Consider the following 19044-nt stretch of genomic DNA (forward strand, 5'->3'; position numbering starts at 1 on the left):
ATTATACGAATGTTACTTATTTTGAGATCATCCCATATGTCTCTGTTGTTGTTTTCAGTGTCTCTCAATGTCTTTTTGGGCTCTTTCACCTCTTTCTTAGTTTTTCACTAGCTCATCCTCTGTCTGGCTAATTCTGTTTTCTGCTTCTGCTAGTCTGCTTTCCCTTCCCTTGGCTGCTTTCTGCATTACAGCTATTTCAGCTTTCAGTTCTCTAATTGCCTCAAGGTAGTTAGTATTTTCCTTGAGGGTCTTGTCTGTTGTTTCTCTAATACTGCTATTCCTTTCCTCCAAAGTTGTTTTCATTTCTGTGATTAATAGATTTATTATTGCTTGCATGCTTTTCTTATCTATGGTTACTTCTGGCTGATTTGTAGTTTCTTCTAGGCTCTTGTCTTCATTCATTGTATTAGCAGTTTTATTTGCTCTTGATCTACCCACTTTAATGTGTTTTTTTATTTTTATGTTCTGTTTTTCCTCAGCTGCTTTGTTTTATGTACAAGCCACATTATACTAAATCCCTTTATGACAAATGCAATCACCACCCTCAGAAATTACAATAGTAAGTAAAGCAATGACTGAAGCAGTTTAACCAATACCAGTTCGTCCCACAATGTCTTCAGTTCAAGAAAAAATAGCAACCAAATCTCAATGAAAAAGAAAGAGAAAGGAAAAAAGGGATAGCAGGAATAGATAATCATACAAATCTACTGTCCACTGTAGATTCTAGGGGCATCAAGACGGGAAGGGGAAGTAGAGCAGAGACACACACAAATATAGTCTGCTCTGAGTCAGACTTCTTCCCTGAAATAGTTCACAAATAAGTATCAGTGAATTCAGAAGGCAGAGGGAGGAGGAAGGGAGAAAGGAAGACAGGAGGGAAAATAGAGAAAAGAAAAAAGAAGGAAATAGAAAAAAAAGCAGTGAAAGGAGAGTTGTATATATATATTTAATTGGCTTGGAGGTGGGAGAAGGGTGATAGTGTATAGAGGAGGTATGAAAAGTGAGACAAGTTTCTCTCACAGTGGGTGATAATTCTTGTCGTCTAGCAATGGAATGTATAGTAAGAGTTAATTTTGGTCACCTGCGGGGGGGGGGAAGGGATATGCGTGTATATATAATAGTATATGTAAAATACAACAGTGTAAAAAGCCCAAGCAGTGGGTCTACAGCTTGGAAAGCTCCCTGTTAGCCTATGTACATTTAGTCTAGACAACTGATTGAGATAGAAAACACAATACAAAACAAACGTGAAAAAAAAAGAAAAAAAAACAACTTTCAAGCAGACTGGGTGAGGCTTGTTTGATTAGCTAATTGTCACTTGAATGGGTCTAAGTCCCTTACTCAGAGGAACAACAGAAATAGCCTAGAAATTTGGAAGCAGGTTTTAATGGCACCCTGGTGGGCCAGGAATCTTGGTAAAGAAAGGAGCTCCATGGGGAGCCTGCTAGCAGCAGCTCCCTACCCCTGAGGTCTGGTTATGGGGAGAGGGGGGCTGAGAGAAATAATCAAGAAATTTCCTTTCTTGTTGATCTAATTTTTAACCCAAATTGAATTATAATCACCTCCCAGGTCTACCTTTAGGATGGCTCCTTGTTTGTCCCACTGAAGGCCAGGATTTCAAGGCTTTCTAGCAGTTGATGTCAGAGCCCACGGGTGCTGCTACATTCCAGTCGCCATCTTGGCCCCGAGAAATCCTGAGAAGGTTTTTATGTCTCCATCTAGTCTGAATGACAGTCTAGCAGGATACAGTATTCTTGCTTGAAAGCCTTTCTCGTTGAGCACTCGATAGATACCTTGACATTCTCTTCTGGCCTTTAATGTTTGTGTGGAAAAGTCTGCTGCTAATCTTATGGGTTTTCCTCTGTAGGTGATTCTTTGTTTTTCTCTTGCAGCCTTTAGGAGACTTTCTTTATCCTTATTCCTTTCCATCCTAAATATGATGTGTCTTGGTGTCTTTAAGTCTCAGTTAGTCTTTAAGTCTTCTGTTTGGGACCCTCTGGGCTTCTTGACCCTTTATGTCTTTGATGTTGTCTAGACTAGAGAAGTTCTCAGCTATTATGTCCCGAAGACTGCTTTCTTCCTTTCCCTCTCTTTCTTCCTCTGGTAAGCCAATAATGCTTTTGAAGTCATCCCATAGGTCTCTGTTGTTGTTTTCAGTATCAATCTCTTTTTGAGATCTATTACTTCTTTTTTAGTTGTCTCTACTTCATCCTCTATCATGCTAATTCTGTCTTCAGCCTCATTGATTCTATTCTCTCTCCCCTCTACTGTTTTCTGGAGTTCATTTTGTTACCCTGTTCTGATACAGTTTTAGCTTGTTCAGCTAGTTGTGTTCTTAGCTCAGCTATTTCAGCTTTCATCTCTCTAATAACCTTGAGATAACTAGTGTTTTCTTCCAGAGTCTTGTTTGTTGTTTCTGCATTTCTGATGACAATTCTTTCAAACTCTTTACTCATTCCTGTGATTATTTCCTTAACTAGTGTTTGTATGTTGACCTCATCGTTTTGTGCTTCAACCTTTGGGGGGCTTTTAGCTGGAAGCTTGTCCTGGTTCATTTCTCCAATATTTCTTCTTGTTGGTTTAACCATTCTATATAGTATGTTATGAGGTCTGTCTCTCAGTACTTTTCAAATTACTGATTACTATTGCCTGGATTGACTTATGTGTCAGTAAAGTACTTAAAGAGTTCACATTTGTGGAAATTGAAACAAATGTTCCAATATTATTTTAATCCCTGAGTTGGAGCACAGTGGTTTAAAAGCCTCTTTTCTTCTTTTACTTCTCTGTAGGCTATGGGAGCCTGAGGGCTTTTAAACTATAAGTAGGCTTCTTAGCTTATTCCCTCACTCCTGACTTACAGATAAAGCAGGGTAGGGGAGAGATAGTACAGTGGTTATGCAAGGAGACTCTCACAGCGCCTCCACTAAGCCACTGAGGTATAGACCTCTTGAGTCTCATGGTTAGTTCTCTGTCGCCTGGTGTGTCAGCATAGGGTTTCCCCCTGATGTTCCAGCTTCTGAGGGCAGTAGCAATGGAGACTCACAGTTGTATTTGGTGAGTCTTAGGTAGTCCTCTCCTCCCTTCAGCCATATTTTTGTTGGTGAAACAGACTGGATTTGGTGTCTCAACTGGTAAACTGCTGGACTGTTACCAGCCACTTAATCTCTCCCTAGGCTCATCTCTGTCCACAAGCCATATGTATTTGCACTCACCAGTAATTTGGTGGGTTCCTGAAGTCGTTCTAGTTGCTGTTCCAGATCCTCTGGTATTCCTAGTTGACCCAGGAGAGGAGAGGAGAGGAAAGAAACAAAGCTGCTGCTGCTGCTCTGTAGCCCCACCTCTGGAAGTCTCTGATTTGCCATTTTCTATTCGTATTTCTCAATCTCTGCCTGTGAGTGAGCTCATCCTATATTCATTCTTAATTTTCTGGCTTATCTGATTTAACATGATTTCTTCAAGCTCCATCCATCCAAGATGAGGAAAAGAAGGTGACTTTATCATTCTTAGTAGCTCATGAGTAGCACATTGTATATATAACCCACAACTTTTTTAGCCACTCATCTGTTGTTGGATAATTAGGTTGCTTCCAAATTTGGGCTACTACAAATTGTGCTGCTATGAACTATGTTCAATTTTAAAAGAAAGGAATCATGATCCAATGTTTTCTCCATAAGACAATGTCTCACAATTAAGAAATAGAGAAACAACCAGTAAAAAATGAAAAACTATTATAATTTTAAAATATGAAATAATTTCTAGATTATTAATGTATTTCATAAGAACTATTTTTAAATAATTATATTTGTTTATTGTTAGATATATATAGAAATTGAGAGGGGTGATGGAGATAGAGAAAGAAAGAGACATAGAGACACCTGAAGCACTGTTTCACCACTCATGAAGCTTTCCCCCTGCAGGTGGGGACCAGGGGGTTTAACATGGGGCCTTATGTACTACAATGTATGCCACCGCCTAGCCCCTTATAAGACAACTATTTAACTTTAGAAACACATTATTTGAAATATTGCTTTTCAAGCTCAAACTAGAGGATGCTTTAACATTAGTAAAACTCATATTTTTATTGTTGCATAATAACAGAATCCTGATGCAAATATCCTTGTTGAAATCATTTATGTAATCTGACAGTGCTTATATAGAACATATGAATAAAAACAAAAGCAAAGCTCTTTTTAGAGGTTGAATTCCCTAGGATACAATATCGTTGTTTATTCACGGGTCAGGGATTTTCAGAGTTTTCTTTTATTTGCTCTGTTTTGAAGTCCCTGAGGCATTATCCATTTCCAAAAGTTTCTCCTTTGAGTTGATTTTGCTAAATCTATTTGCTGTTCCATTTTGTTCTTCTGTGATTTTTTTTTAATTGTAGGGGAAGTTGATTCTCCAATTTCTAATTTTCACTGCATTTCATGGAGCTTAGTGATAGCTTTATCTACTGACATTATGCTAATAAGATTAAATTTGTGCATTCTGACTAGATAAATCATGAAGTTATGACACAAATTCTTTTGACATAAATTTCTGTCCATAGTCTTCTACCAAAAAAGCAGATAGGCATTATTCATTTGATTGTCAGCAATCTATCCATGTGTCATGATATGGAGATTCCATAGTTTCATCACTTCTCTCCCTCATTAACATCAGAAAATATTTAAATTTGTGTAACTGTTTTTTTTTCCATAGGCATTAAATGTTTTTGTGACCTTCACGATCTACTTCCATTTCTGTGGATGGAGAGGTAAGCAAGTATCACTATGGAAATATGTTTCCACTGCTGTAAGTTCATTACTGTTCCACCTCACCATCTTCACATTCAGGAAATTAAGACATACTTGCTTTTTTTCGTTTTGGCCTCCACAAAGGGATGTATGTAAGGGGTGTTCTCTTTACTGCACCATTTCAACTAGAGAAAACCCAGGTTGACGATAAATATCTTGAGAATTTCCTGCATAGGACCCATCATAATATTCATTTATAGTAATATCTATGCTAGCACCTTTGGGATGATAAGCATAATTGAAGATAAATCTGCTAGAGTTTAGAATGCTTGAATAAACTATGAAGTTTTCAGCAATTCAGAGTGCACCGGGGATCATGCAGATCATCTTTTGTTTCAGTTTGTTGTATTGTATTGTTGTTATGAAGGAACTGATAAAATATTTGTATTTTAGTTAGCTTTCATTTGAATTTTTTGTTTGTAGCCCTATAGTCAATGATTTTTTCTTATTTAAGAAAGTATTAATTAACAAAACCATAGGGTAGGAGGGGTACAATTCCACACAATTCCCACCACCCATTCTCCATATCCCACCCCTCCCCTGATAGCTTTCCCATTCTCTATCCCTCTGAGAGCATGGACCCAGGGTCATTGTGGGTTGCAGAAGGTAGAAGGTCTGGCTTCTGTAATTGCTTCCCCGTTGAACATGGGCGTTGACTGGTCGGTCCATACTCCCAGTGTGCCTCTCTCTTTCCCTAGTAGGGTGGGTCTCTGGGGAAGCTGAGCTCCAGGACACATTGGTGGGGTCTTCAGTCCAGGGAAGCCTGGCCGGCATCCTAATGACATCTGGAACCTGGTGACTGAAAAGAGAGTTAACATACGAAGCCAAACAAATTGTTGAGCAATCATGGACCCAAAGCTTGGAATAGTGGAGAGGAAGTTTTAGTGGGATACTCACTGCAAACGCTAGTGTACTTTTGCTTTCAGGTATATATTTTGCAGTAGTTTACAGATACGTGTGAACATATGCTCTCTCTCTCACAGAAACTGGTGTATATCTAGGTTTTGGGACTTTGTTAGAAAGTGAACCACCTAAGATGTAATTAGAGTATACTATGAAAGGAAAGGTCTCACCCGAGTAATGAAGCTGAAGGGTTGTCATTCCACACGTGTAGTCTCTGGACACAGTCTGAAGTGAAGCATGTTGAGGTGGCAATTGTTGTGTTGGTTAGGTTGTGATCGGCAGATGCAATATTATTTGATATGGATCGGGAGAGGCATACAGGAAAGTGGGCCCCATCCAATGGTTCCAGGACTGGGGGAAGTAGAGGCTCTATAGTGGAGATGTGAGGTTCCTGCTGTCTTAGGGTTCAAAAAGACAATCGATAGTTAATGTTATCATCACATTATTTGGTAATTGGGTTAACTTTGAAAAGTCCTTTTGTTAGAGTTTGCTGTACAGTACCCAGTATCTTGCATATAGCTGTGATATTGGTTGCTACTGATCTACTTGGTCTAGGCTTTTGAGAGAGTCTGCATATCAATTACGCTGCATATATTGAGAAAAGATTCAGTTTGTGTTTTGAAAAACTTCGAGACATACAATTAAATTTCCCCCTCTCGTATTAATTAACTAGTGATGTATATGACTACATTTTACTAGCAGTGTGCATAAACACCATTCCTACCACCAAAAGACTGTGACCCATCCCTCCCACCCACTCCAACCCCCCACTGTCCCAGGAAGCTGCATGTCTACCCCTCACCTCAGGGTTATTACTTTGGTGCCCTACTTACAATTTGGTCAGGTCCTGCTTTTAGTTTCCCTTTCAGATCTTCTTAGTCAACTTCTGTTGATGAGTGGGATCATCCCATACTCATCTTTATCTTTCTGACTTAGCTCACTTAACATAATACCTTCTAGCTCTGGCCAATATGGGTCAGAGAAGGTGGGTTCATTGTTCTTGATAGCTGCATAGTATTCCATTGTATATATATACCACAGCTTTCTCAGCCACTCATATGTTGTTGGGCACCTGGGTTGCTTCCAGGTTTTAGCTATTATGAATTGTGCTGCTATGAACATAGGAGTACACACCTCTTTTTGGTTGGGTGTTATGGAGTCCTTGGGGTAGAACCCCAGGAGAGGAATTACTGGATCATATGGAAGGTCCATGTCTAGCCTTCTGAGAGTTTTCCAGACTGCTCTCCACAGAGGCTGTACCAATTTACATTCCCACCAGCAGTGTGAAAGGGGTCCTCTGTCCCCACAACCTCTCCAGCATTTGTTGCTGCTGTCCTTTTTGATGTATGCCATTCTTACAGGAGTGAGGTGGTATCTTAGTGTTGTCTTAATTTGCATTTCTCTGACAATCAGTGACCTAGAGCAGTTTTTCATATGTTTGTTAGCCTTTTGGATCTCCTCTGTAGTGACTGTTTTGTTCATATCCTCTGCCCATTTTTGGATGGGGTCATTTGCTTTTTTGGTGCTAAGTTTGCTGAGCTCTTTATATATTTTGGTGATTAGTTTCTTGTCTGATGTATGGCATGTGAAGATCTTCTCCCATTCTGTGAGGGGTCTCTTTGTTTAATAGTTTCTTTGGCTGTGCAGAAGCTTTTCCATTTGATGTAGTCCCATTGGTTTGTTTCTGCTTTAGTCTTCCTTGCAATTGGGTTTGATTCATCAAAGATGTCCTTGAGGTGTAGGTGGGAAACTATTTTACCAATGTTTTCCTCTATGTATTTGATTGTTTCTGGTCTGACCTCTAGGTCTTTGATCAATTTGGAGTTGATTTTTGTTTCTGGTGAGATAAAGTGGTTCAATTTCATTCTTCTGCATGTTACAACCCAGTTTTCCCAGCACCATTTATTGAAGAGAGCCTCCTTCTTCCATTTAATCCTTTGGACCCCCTTATCAAAGATTAGATGTCTGTAGGTGTGGGGAAGTCAATGATTTTTTAAAATAATTTTTATTTACAAAAAGGAAACACTGACAAAAAACCATAGGATAAGAGGGATACAATTCCACACAATTCCCATCACCATAACTCCATATCCCATCCCATCCCTGATAGCTTTCCTATTCTTTATCCCTTTGGGAGCATGGACCAAGGGACATTATGGGGTGCAGAAAGTGGAAGGTCTGGCTTCTGTAATTGCTTACTCACTTTTAACAGCAATAATTTGAGTCGACTTAACTGAACCAGGCTTGTTTTCTTGATGGAGACTCTCTTAATTTCTAGTGACATGAGGCCAATAGGACCTGTAGATTTGTCACTAGTCTTTCCTTTATCAAAGTTGCAAAATACATCCCTGAGAAAATGTTTTAAATGGTAGCAGTCTCTTCACATCATGAATTGTCTCCCATGTTGCTCTTTCTTTGCTTATTGCACATTCTTCTATTTCTTGTATGGCTACTTCGTATTTCCCATGTAAAAGCTGTTAGCGTCTCTTTTTATCTAATACTATCAAATGTCTTATCTCCGTCTTCTCAATTTTGTTTTTATTATAGCTGGAAGTTGTTCACTCATATTAATGTTTTCATTGGTTTCTCCTTTAATCATTCCAAACTCTCTTCTTCGTGGACTAGTCACTCTGAATAGCAATAAGTAAGACTTTACCATGAGGCTATTAATAGGTTCAAATTCACTACTAGAAACTTCAAGAGATAGGAAATTTTTAGGCTTTGTTTGATTTCAGGATCCAAAGGGTAGTAACAGGCCTTATTGGATAACTTAGACTCTTTTTTCTTTCTCTCTTTCTTCCTTCCTTCCTTCCTTCCTTCCTTCCTTCCTTTCTTCCTTCCTTCCTTCCTTCATTTCTTTATTTCCCTTTTGTGGCAAATTCACAAGCAAGACTTTCAGAATAACAGAATTTTGTTCATTTTCTGAATTTTGTGGTAACTTATCATTTTTGTGGAAGAAGCCAGAAAACAAAAGCTACAGATGAACAGACAAGCTATGAAATTCTTGGTCTCCTTTCATTATTTTTTTATAACATATATAATTTAAGTATTTTCCTGTTGCTGTCTCTGTGAGTTTATATGAATTTCAGGGGTTTCCATGAGACATATGCATAAGAGTTCTTTGCAAAATTATTGGTGATATAATATTTTTAATTAGAAGAAACTTATAAGTAATTGTTGGTTTTTCAAAGGCCTGGAGGAAAGCTCTTTCTCAGCCTGCATAAGCTCCATTTTCAGCTTCTTTGGTAACAAGGGTTATCTCTATACACACCAAAGAGGAAGAAAAGGCCCAGTAACTGCTGCTGCCTCGAAAGCCACCACCACCTGATTTGCTGCATGATGCCATTGCTGCGAGCTGTCTCCTTCCACCACCCCTCTTGCTGGGCCAATAGTGGCCGCTACCTTATTGCAGTGCTTCTGAGGTGCCATCTTGGTCCCCAGAGTAACACTAGCCACTGGCCCCAGCAGGCTCCCAAAGCAAGTAGGGAAGAAAGAAAAGGGAGAGGAAGGCAAGTGAAGGCAGAAGGAAAGGAGGGTAAGGAGGGAGGAAAACAAAAGCCCTCATGAGAACTATTTTAATAAGTGTAACATGTTTAAGTGAACAAGAGAAAGTAAAAGTCTTCAAGAGGTGCTGTGAAACATCACAAATAATCAAATACAACTATTGAAAGTGAGATTTGAAAACACTGAAGCAAAACTTCAATGTACTTTTAAAGATTTATTTATTTATGAGATATAATAGAGAGAATCAGAGCATTATTCTATAAAATGTGGTGCTATGATTGAAGTTGAGAGATCACTATGCAATTGTTCCTATCTTTTTAAAAATATATTTATTAATTAATGAAAGAAGGAGAGTGAAAAATATCTAGAGCATCTACTCTGCAAATGTGATGCCAGGGATCAAACTCAGGACCTTTTCCTTAGAGAGTTCAATGCTTTATCCATTGTTCTACCTCTAAGGCTGCTTAGACATGGGTACCTATAAACATCATGCCTGTGTTAAAAAAAAAAAAGTATTGCACCAAAGTAAAAGACTCTGGGGTGGGGGTGGGGGGGGGAGAACACAGATCCAAGAAGGATGACAGAGGACCTAGTGGGGGTTGTATTGTTATGTGGAAAACTGAGAAATATTATGCATGTACAAACTTTTGTATTTACTGGTGAATGTAAAACATTAATTTTCCAAGAAAGAAAATTTTAAAAAGTTACAATCATGGTGGTGACCAATTGCCACTTAGAGTGGATTTTATCACTTTGACTGGATGTTTTACTGATGCTGAAAGAGGCCAGAGGAAAGAAAGAGCTAGAGATATAAATAGAGATAGAGAAGGGGGTGGGAAAGGAAGGAGAAAAAGGAAGGAAGGAAGGAAGGAAGGAAGGAAGGAAGGAAGGAAGGAAGGAAGGGGCAGGCAGGGAGGAAGGAAGGGAGGGAGGGAGGTGGGGTAGGAAGGCACGAGAAAAAGAAAGAGAAAGAATGAAAGGGAGAAAGGAAGGAAGGAAGGGAAGGAAGGAAGGAAGGAAGAAGATGGGGAGAATGAAGAAAGGAATAGGTCGGAAGGAAAAATAGAAAGAACGAAAGAAAGAAAGAAAGAAAGAAAGAAAGAAAGGAAAGAAGAAAGAAAAGTATGTAGGTAAAAGAAAGAAAGAGAAAGAAGAGTGAAAAAAGAAAAAAAAACAGAATAATTTACCACTTCACAAGACATCTGAACATTGGCTACTAAAACCCGGATATTATTTTATACTGAATAAAAATGAAAGGAGCTGAAAAGAGTAAGAAAACATCCTGACCAACCCAATTACTCTTGAGATAGAGCAATGGGCACTTCACATACCATGCTTTTAGGGGCGTAAATAGATTCAGCTTCATTGAAGGGCAAACTGGCAATGTGGATTAATGTGCAGGAGATGCACACACTGCTGAGTACAGCTATCACACTGTTAAGGACCAAGTATAGAAGTTTGTGCATAAGGAAGAAAGCACGAGAACATTCTTAGAAGCATTGTGTTTATTAACTAAAAACTTAGAAAGAAACTGAATAGTCATCAGCTGTAGAATAAATGAACAAGTTGTGATATATTAATACAGATGGATGGTATTTAGCAGTGAAAATCAGAAAGCCTAACCTATAGATGCCATTCTGAATGTAGCTCACACTATATAAAGACAGAAATAGTAGGGGCCAGGTAGTGGCATGCCTGTTTAAGTGCACATGTTACCAAATGCATGGACCTGGGTTCAAACCTTCACTCCCCACCTGCAGGAGAAAACTTCACAAGCATCAAAACAAGTACTTAAAATGTCTCTCTGCCTCTTTCCACCTCTCTTTCCCCCTCTCAAATTCTTTCTGTCCAATAAAATTTTAAAAGAAAAAATATATATCTACTGGCATTGGCGGATTTGTCCTACAGGCAATGAGCCCCAGTGATAACCCTGATGGCACATTTATAGCAGGATTCTTATGTCATGCCAGAATTTAGATTAATTTTAGTAACATGAATAACCATGCTGTCTGTGTGTCTTATTTAGTATTCAGGTGTAGGTAGAAGTATAATAAATTTTATGGAAATAAACACTCACTTAATATAGTGGCCTCATCTAGGAAGAACACGTAATTGATAAAAGGAAGGGGTAGTAAAGTTCAATTGCATGGCTAGATAGATAAATGTAACGAACTTCTTTCACTATCTCATTTGTACAAAACGACTGGTAAAGTTTTTCTAAACTGGAAACACCTTTGTGCTATCATCCACTCTCTGAATCCAATCTTTAAAGATACCAATTTTATCTTTTTAAAATATTTTATTTATGTATTTATTTTAATGAGAGATAGTAAGTTCCAGAGAGAGGAGGCAAACGCTAGAAGAAGAAGACAGAAAGAGGAGAGAGAGAGAGAGAGAGACCAAAGCACTGCTCAGCTTTGGCTTTGGCATATGGTGGTGCTGGGGATTGAACCTAGGAGCACAGAGGAAGCCTCAGGCATTAAAGTATTTTTGCATAACCATTATGCTATCTCCCCAATTTACCAGTTTTATCGTTAGTGGTACCTGAATCTCTGCCAGCTGCTATATTCCTCTAATTTAATTTAATTTATTATTGGATAAAGACAGAGAGAAATTGAGAGGTGAGGGAGAGGTAGAGAGACAATTACAGCCCTGCTTCACTACTTATGAAGCTATCCCACTGCATATGGGGACCAGAGCATTGAACCCAGGTCCTAGCATACTATAGTTTCTGCACTTAACCAGGTGCACCAACTCCTCACCCCTGCTCCATCCCTCTTTCTCATCCTTCAGCATCTTTACCATGAATTACCTCCTTCTTGCCTCTGCCCTTACACTCTCCCAAACCCACATATATATATAACTATAAGAGTGATCTGATTAAAATGAAGAATTGACAGTGTGTCACTCCTCTATTTAACACATTTTTAAATATTTATTTATTTATTCTCTTTTGTTGCCCTTGTTTTTTTTTCTTGTTGTAATTGTCGTCATTGTTGGATAGGACAAAGAGAAATGGAGAGAGGAGGGGAAGACAGAGGGGGAGAGAAAGATAGACACCTGCAGACCGACTTCACCACTTGTGAAGAGACTCCCCTGCAGGTGGGGAGCTGGGGGCTCCAACTGGGATTCTTACTCAAGTCCTTGAGCTTTGTGCAACCTGCACTTCACCTGCTGCGCTACTGCCTGACTCCCTATTTAATGCATTTTAAGGATCCATACTACCTACAGGACAAGGTATAAGTTCCCTAATATGGCACATCAAGCCCTTCATATCTGGTTCCTGTTTTTCTCCTCAGTGTCTTCTACCGTTGCTTATTGCCCCATTTTTGTTTGTTTGTTTGTCTGTTTTAAGGGAGGTTAAAGGACACTAAATGGTTTGCTGTTCCCCACAATCAGTTTTTGCTTAGCACATTTCCTATCAGTGGAAAACTCCTGCTTCTCTCACCCTTGGCTCCTCCTACCCCATTCTCATTTTGAGAGCACAACCCCAGACAATTTTTTGAGGTAGAACATGGAAAAGCAGCTACAAATCCATATAGATCTTACCTCTTGGGAAGACAGTCCTGACTAGGCCCTGAAACTGGGCTGGGTGCCCCTTCCTCGGGTTCCCACAATTACCTGGGTACATCTCCTCTACAGCACTTAGTGCAACAAAAAATCTATGGAAAGCATCTGCCTTCCTCATAGTTTGCTGTGATACTCAGCTCCTCTCAGTCTCCTTTGTGGTACCTTCTCAGTGAATGTTTGTTAAAGGAGTGCAGGCTATGCTTCAAACTCTTACATTAGTACCTCTGACCCTTCTTGAGGTGAACAGGGCTAAGTTACTGTGATTAGAGGAATAAGATTTACTCCAAAGTGGAAAGTCCAGTATTTTCATTACCAATTTTTTCTTCTGCCTTCAGGAACAAAACCAATACACCAAGTTATATTGTACAGTCTGCACCCATGACTCCATACAGCCTTGAAAGCTTCATTTTTTAGCTGATTTCTTCTCCCTTTTGGGGAGTGTGTGTGTGTGTGTGTGTGTGTGTGTGTGTGTTGCATGATAACCACCTTAATGTATTTTTTTTTTGTTGTTTAATGATGATCGAAAAGACTATAGGATAAGAGGGGTATAATTCCACACAATTCCCACCATAAAGTTCTGTTTCCCATCCCCTCCATTGGAAGCTTTCCTATTAATTATCCCTCTGGGAGTGTGGACTCAAGATTAGTATGGGGTGCAGAAGGTGAAAGGTCTGACTTCTGTAATTGCTTCTCTACTGAACATCGGTGTTAGCAGGTTGATCCATACTCCCAGCCTGTCACTGTCTTTGCCTAGTGGGGTAGGGCTCTGGAGAGGTGGTGTTCAGGGTACATTAGTGAGATCCTATGTCTGGAGAAGTCAGGTTGGTGTTATGGTAGCATCTGCAACTTCATGGCTGAAAAAGCATTAAGATATAAAGCAGAACAAATTGTTTAATAGTTAGAAACCTAAAGACAAGAATATAGCAGATGAGATTTGGGGTCTTTATTTGGAAAAAGCTAGTAGGTCTATTTTAGTTGTATTCCAAGGGGCCCATGTCTTTTCTTATTTTTGCCTGAGCCCAGCAGCTAACATGCAGGTGGGCTAAAGGTATTACCATGGGGAGATGGTGTCAGAGTTGTAAATAGGACTAGAAAGCTGGATCGGGGAAGAGAGTAGCTCCCAAATATGGGAAGAGTATATAAATATTGTTAACGGTTAGCCCCCACTGATCTGATCTGGTGTCATAGTCAGCACAGGAGCTTATATAACCTCTGCATCCCAGTAGGTCTGAGCTTGCATTCTGTTGTCATAGCTAGGAACATTCTTGGCTGCACTCATTTAAGGACCTATCTTCCTCGAGTGGCAGAGTTGACCCAACCTCCCTTCAGAGAATGGGGAAGTCCCTATAATTGTTGATCCACACTGAAGTCAAGATCCCACAGAGGCCCCCAAGAGGGTCTACTATGTTATTCATGATGGAGATCACCAGTGACAGTGGAGAGAGAAATCTTAGAGATCTAGGCACACCATAGTTATGTAGGAATCCTGACTAGGGCCCCAGATGATTGGGTAGCCTGATAGTAACTAAAAGACCCATCTTTAACATATGCTGTTCCTCTGCCTTTGTCCAGCTTCTGTAGTCCTTATCTTGACAAAGTTTGTCAGGCTAGCGACATGAGAGAGAGATGACCCAGGAACCAAGCTTGTGGTGACAAGGCCGTTCAAATCTTTATTCATCCAAACACCCCAGAGTCAGGTGGTAGCACATCTGGTTAAGCCACGTGGTTCAAACCGCAATGGCCAGTGTCAGCCTTCCAGTCTGCATGTACTCTGAGGCCAGGAAATGGAAGTGGCTTGACAATACCATACATGGTTAGGAAAGGGGTGGAGAAAGGTAAGGGGGGCTGGGAAAGGTAAGGACCTCTTTAGTAACTGTTGCTAGGGGTTTAACTGGTAGGATTAATAATATCCTGCGGGGAAATAGGGAGGAGACCTTTCAGGCAAAACAATGATTATGTAGATAATAAAGGAGCAGGCCATAATATCAGGAATGCAGGGTGCTTTGTGAGGCAGGGAGTCTGATAAGACGAGGCAAATCTTGAAGGGTCATGTCACTCCTTGCTTGACCTCTCAGTAGAGAAAGAGAGAGACTGACAGGATGGATGTGCCCCTCAGGTCAAGCCCTGTCAAGCTCAACCACATCCTCACAATTTCCAAGGTTCGCCTTGGAGTGATTCAGGGAAGTGAAATAGGAAGTAGTTGAGGAGTATATCTAGGTCTAAGTAGAAACTATTTGGTTAAGTATTTTATGGTATTGTCTTCCCCAAGGTTGTGGCTGGAGCTCGGTGCCTGCAGTACAAATCCACTGCTCCTGGAAGCCACCTTTTCCCTTTTGTTGTTTATGTTTATTGTTATTATTATTACTGTTGTTGCTACTGTCATTGTTGTTGGATAGGACAGAGAGAAATAGAGAGAGGAGGGGAAGACAGAGAGGGAGAGAAAGATAGACATCTGCAGACGTAGTTCAATGCTTGTGAAGAGACCCCCCCTGCAGGTGGGAGCTGGGGGTTAGAACCAGGATCCTTATGTTGGTCCTTGTGCTTTGCACCATGAGCACTTAACTCTCTGTGTTACCGCCCGGTCCCCCTATGGTATCTTTTTTTCTTTTCCTCTCCTTTCCTTTCTTTTCTTTTCTTTTCTTTTCTTTTCTTTTCTTTTCTTTTCTTTTCTTTATAAAAAGGAAACACTGACAAAACCATAGGATAAGAGGGGTACAACTCCACACAATTGCCACCACCAGGATTCCATATCCCATCCACTCCCTTGATAGCTTTCCTATTCTTTAACCCTCTGGGAGTATGGACCCAAGGTCATTGTGGGGTTCAGAAGGTGGAAGGTCTGGCTGCTCTATTTGCTTCCCCGCTGAACATGGGCATTGACATGGGTAGATCCATACTCCCAGCCTGCCTCTCTATTTCCCTAGTGGGGCAGGGTTCTGGGGAAGCAGAGCTCCAGGACACATTGTTGGGGTTGTCTGTCCAGGGATGTCTGGTTGGCATCATGCTAGCATCTGTAACCTGGTGGCTGAAAAGAGAGTTAACATATAAAGCCAAACAAGTTGTTGACTAATCATGAACTTAAAGGCTGGAGTAGTGTAGATGAAGAGTTGAGGGGGGTCTCTGTTTTGTAGATAGTTAGTAGGCATATTTTAGTTATATTCCAAAGGGCCTGTGGCTATACTAGTTTTTTTTTTCCCTGAGCCTTAAATCTGATATGCAGGTGGATCCAAGTTATTGTCTGGGGAGATGATGTCATGGCTGGAAAAGGGGCCAGAAAGCTGAATCATGGAAGAGAGTAGCTCCCAAATATGGGAAAGGTGTATAAATATTGTTGACTGTAAACCTCATTGATTTGATGTGATCTGGGGCCCATATTCAGCTTAGGAGCCTATGTGACCTCTGCATCTCTGTAGATCTGAGCTCACATTCTATGGTCATGAGTAGGAACATTCCAAGCTGCCCCAAAATCAGGACCCATCTTCCTCAGGTGTAGCATAGATTATGTTGTCCATCCTCCCTTTGGAGGATGTAACATTCTCTACCGTTGTTGATCCAAGTTGAGGGCAAGGTCCTATGGGGGTCCACAAAGAGGTCTGCTTTGTTGTTCCTGCCCTATGGTATCTTTCTATTTGCTTGCTGCACTTACTGAGTCACTGAAAACTATTGTGCACTTTTACTTTAAGGTATATGTTTTCCCTATCTTATGGATACATGTGCACATGTGCTCTCATGGGCTCTGATCTGTATCCAGGTTCTGTGGCTTTGTTAGGAAGTGAAGAACCAAAAATAGAAAATATGTTCACAATTCTCTATTTATTGATACCATAAATGTATACCATCTATTTACAAGAAAATCTGAGTATACATGAGCCTGTGCACTTCAAATCTGTGTTTAAAGTCAATTGCAGTTTAAAGTTGTAAAACTGTAATTTAAATTGGAAAAAATATACAGGCTCATTTTAAATAAAAATGAATGTTAACAGAATAGATAAAAATAAAGAATATATGGTACTATGAAAAAAAAACAATTTAAGAGTTCCATGAGCTAGGAAATGACTTGCCAGAGTAATGGAGCTAAAAGATTGACATTCCATGCCTCACATCTCTAGACACAATCCAAGTGAAGTATGTCTTTGTGGTCCTGATTCCACTGATTTGGTTCAGATCAGCAGATGCAGTATCAAACAGTGTGGATTGAGAGAAGCATTCAGGAAAACAAGCCCTGGGGCCAGCCAGTACTACTTACATGCCTGAGGTTTTCAGATCAGGAAGTTGGTGCAGCTGCAATGACTCATCCTTTTCAGGAAGCCATTGAGCTAGGAGACAGTTCAGTTCCATCTGACACTAGGGCTTAGGTTCTTGCTCCTTCACTGAGGCTTCAATTCTAATCCCTGAGAGAAAGGCACCAGCAAAGCTGGGAATCCTGGAGCTCAGTCAGAGAAGCACATTTCACTCTGATCTGACTGAAGTCTATGGAAGATAAAAGAGGTTGGAGGCAAAGAGTCAGTTAGTGAGCCTTTGCAGGATGCACCTATAGAAGACCTATCTGAATTAACCAAAAAAAAAAAAAAAAATCAGCAAAATCCCATGAACCTTAAGGGTTTTCAAACCTTCACTAAGCAATAGAAGATTACTGATTTCCAGTCACAGTCATTCACTGGAATCTCTATCCAGCATCGGAGTCAAACTTGGATGTGAGTCCTGGATATACTATTATCAATAGTAATGTGATTCTGGGTAACAGTAAGTAGTAACCCAGTCTCTCAGCTCCCACTCTCCTCACCAAGAAGAACCCTGCCTTTCTGATCTGAAGGAGAAACACAAGGGCAAAGAGAAAAGACCGAAAAGATGGGTAAATCAACCACAACTAGTACTAGCCATAGAATTTCTTAAGGGTTTGACTAGATGTTTCTGATACTGATTTGTTGGTGCTGGATTATATAAATTGAGGAAGGAGAAGCTGTGACCCTCAACTTCTGTGTCTCTAGAATGGGACAGAGCCGTAGCACAGGTATACTCCCCAATGAGGACCCACAGAAAACTTCTTGAGATGAAGACCTGGATGCACATGTCCTGGGGGTTCCAAGAGCAAAAAGAGGCAAGGGACTCCCCAGAGACCCTTATCTAGCACTGTACCTGACATACTATATCCATTCTCTCACTCAATCCTGACCAAAGCTCTTCTATAGGGGTGTTATATGCACTATGCCCATTGCTCAGTTGAAGGTCCTGGGTCTCAAAGAGGGAGAAGGCACTCTATGCTGGGATAAACAGAACCACATCAGAGAGGAGGCATTCGAGCCAAGCCTTGAAAGGTGGCTGGCACACAGGTAGAGAGAGTGTGAGGAGCCAAGGTTTCATGGGAGTCAGGAGGAACAGCTTGCCTCCAAAGCCCTGAGTCTGCAAATGCTCAAAGCCAGAAAAGTAACAAGGTGCTTTCCAATTGCTCCCTAGCAACTTGCCATCACAACTCTGACAGCCTTATCTCTGCAGCTTCAATAACAGGGGGGGCAGTGTGGTTGGGGAGGGAAAAGTCATCCTCCCTTATCTCACTGTCAGCTCTGAGCAAACATGGGGAATAAGGAGCCAGGGGAGCATGTGCACATGGCTGGCTGGCTCTCCCACCACCCTCTAATTGCCAGAGGGCATGAATCTCAGGGCTAGAAAAACAGCACAGCTACCACTCATTGAGCTCTCTGTCTGTATGCACTATCTCACTGAACCTTCACAACTGTGCAGACCCTATCCTACACAACAGGAGACTGAGGTCCAAACACATTGAGTCACTGACCCAAGGCAACACAGCTATCAAGAGGCACAAATGGGACTTGAACCCAAGACTAATCTGACTCTAAACTACTCTGGCCTTAATCTTCAGACCCTCTACCTCACACTGGCATCATCACCATACCGTGTCTCTTTTTTGCTGTTACTGGAGTTTAAGAATGTTATTTGCTTCCAGGAATTGGAGGCATCACATCTTTGAAGAGAAGAACTAAGGAACGAAAAAGATCTTACCAAAAACAAACCACTGTCTTTTTTGCAACAGCTTCTGTGTTCTGAAACCCCCCTGACCAAGAGATGTCCTTATTCTATCTCCAGATCTTTTAGGGGAATACAGGGGATCCACACATCCTGATGTTTCCTGTTTTCCACACACGACTATCCACAGCTCCTCTGCTGCACTCAAAAACACTAGCTGGCCATGAAAGTATACAGGCAGTGATCTGCAGATCTGCTGAGTGAGGGTGGGTCAGAGCTCCTGTGAGGGGTA

At 40.7% G+C, this 19044-nt stretch overlaps 1 long non-coding RNA gene and 1 pseudogene across 1 annotated transcript in view; one reads left to right on the forward strand and one right to left on the reverse strand.

Annotated features, from left to right (window-relative positions):
• Positions 1-19044, forward strand: part of LOC132535862 (uncharacterized) — a 794128-nt gene that overhangs the window by 350849 nt on the left and 424235 nt on the right. The window lies entirely within an intron of this gene.
• Positions 4231-19044, reverse strand: part of LOC103125586 (polycomb protein SUZ12-like) — a 44104-nt pseudogene continuing 29290 nt past the window's right edge.

Source organism: Erinaceus europaeus, chromosome X, assembly GCF_950295315.1.
Source record: "Erinaceus europaeus chromosome X, mEriEur2.1, whole genome shotgun sequence".
NCBI classification, from domain to species: Eukaryota; Metazoa; Chordata; class Mammalia; order Eulipotyphla; family Erinaceidae; genus Erinaceus; species Erinaceus europaeus.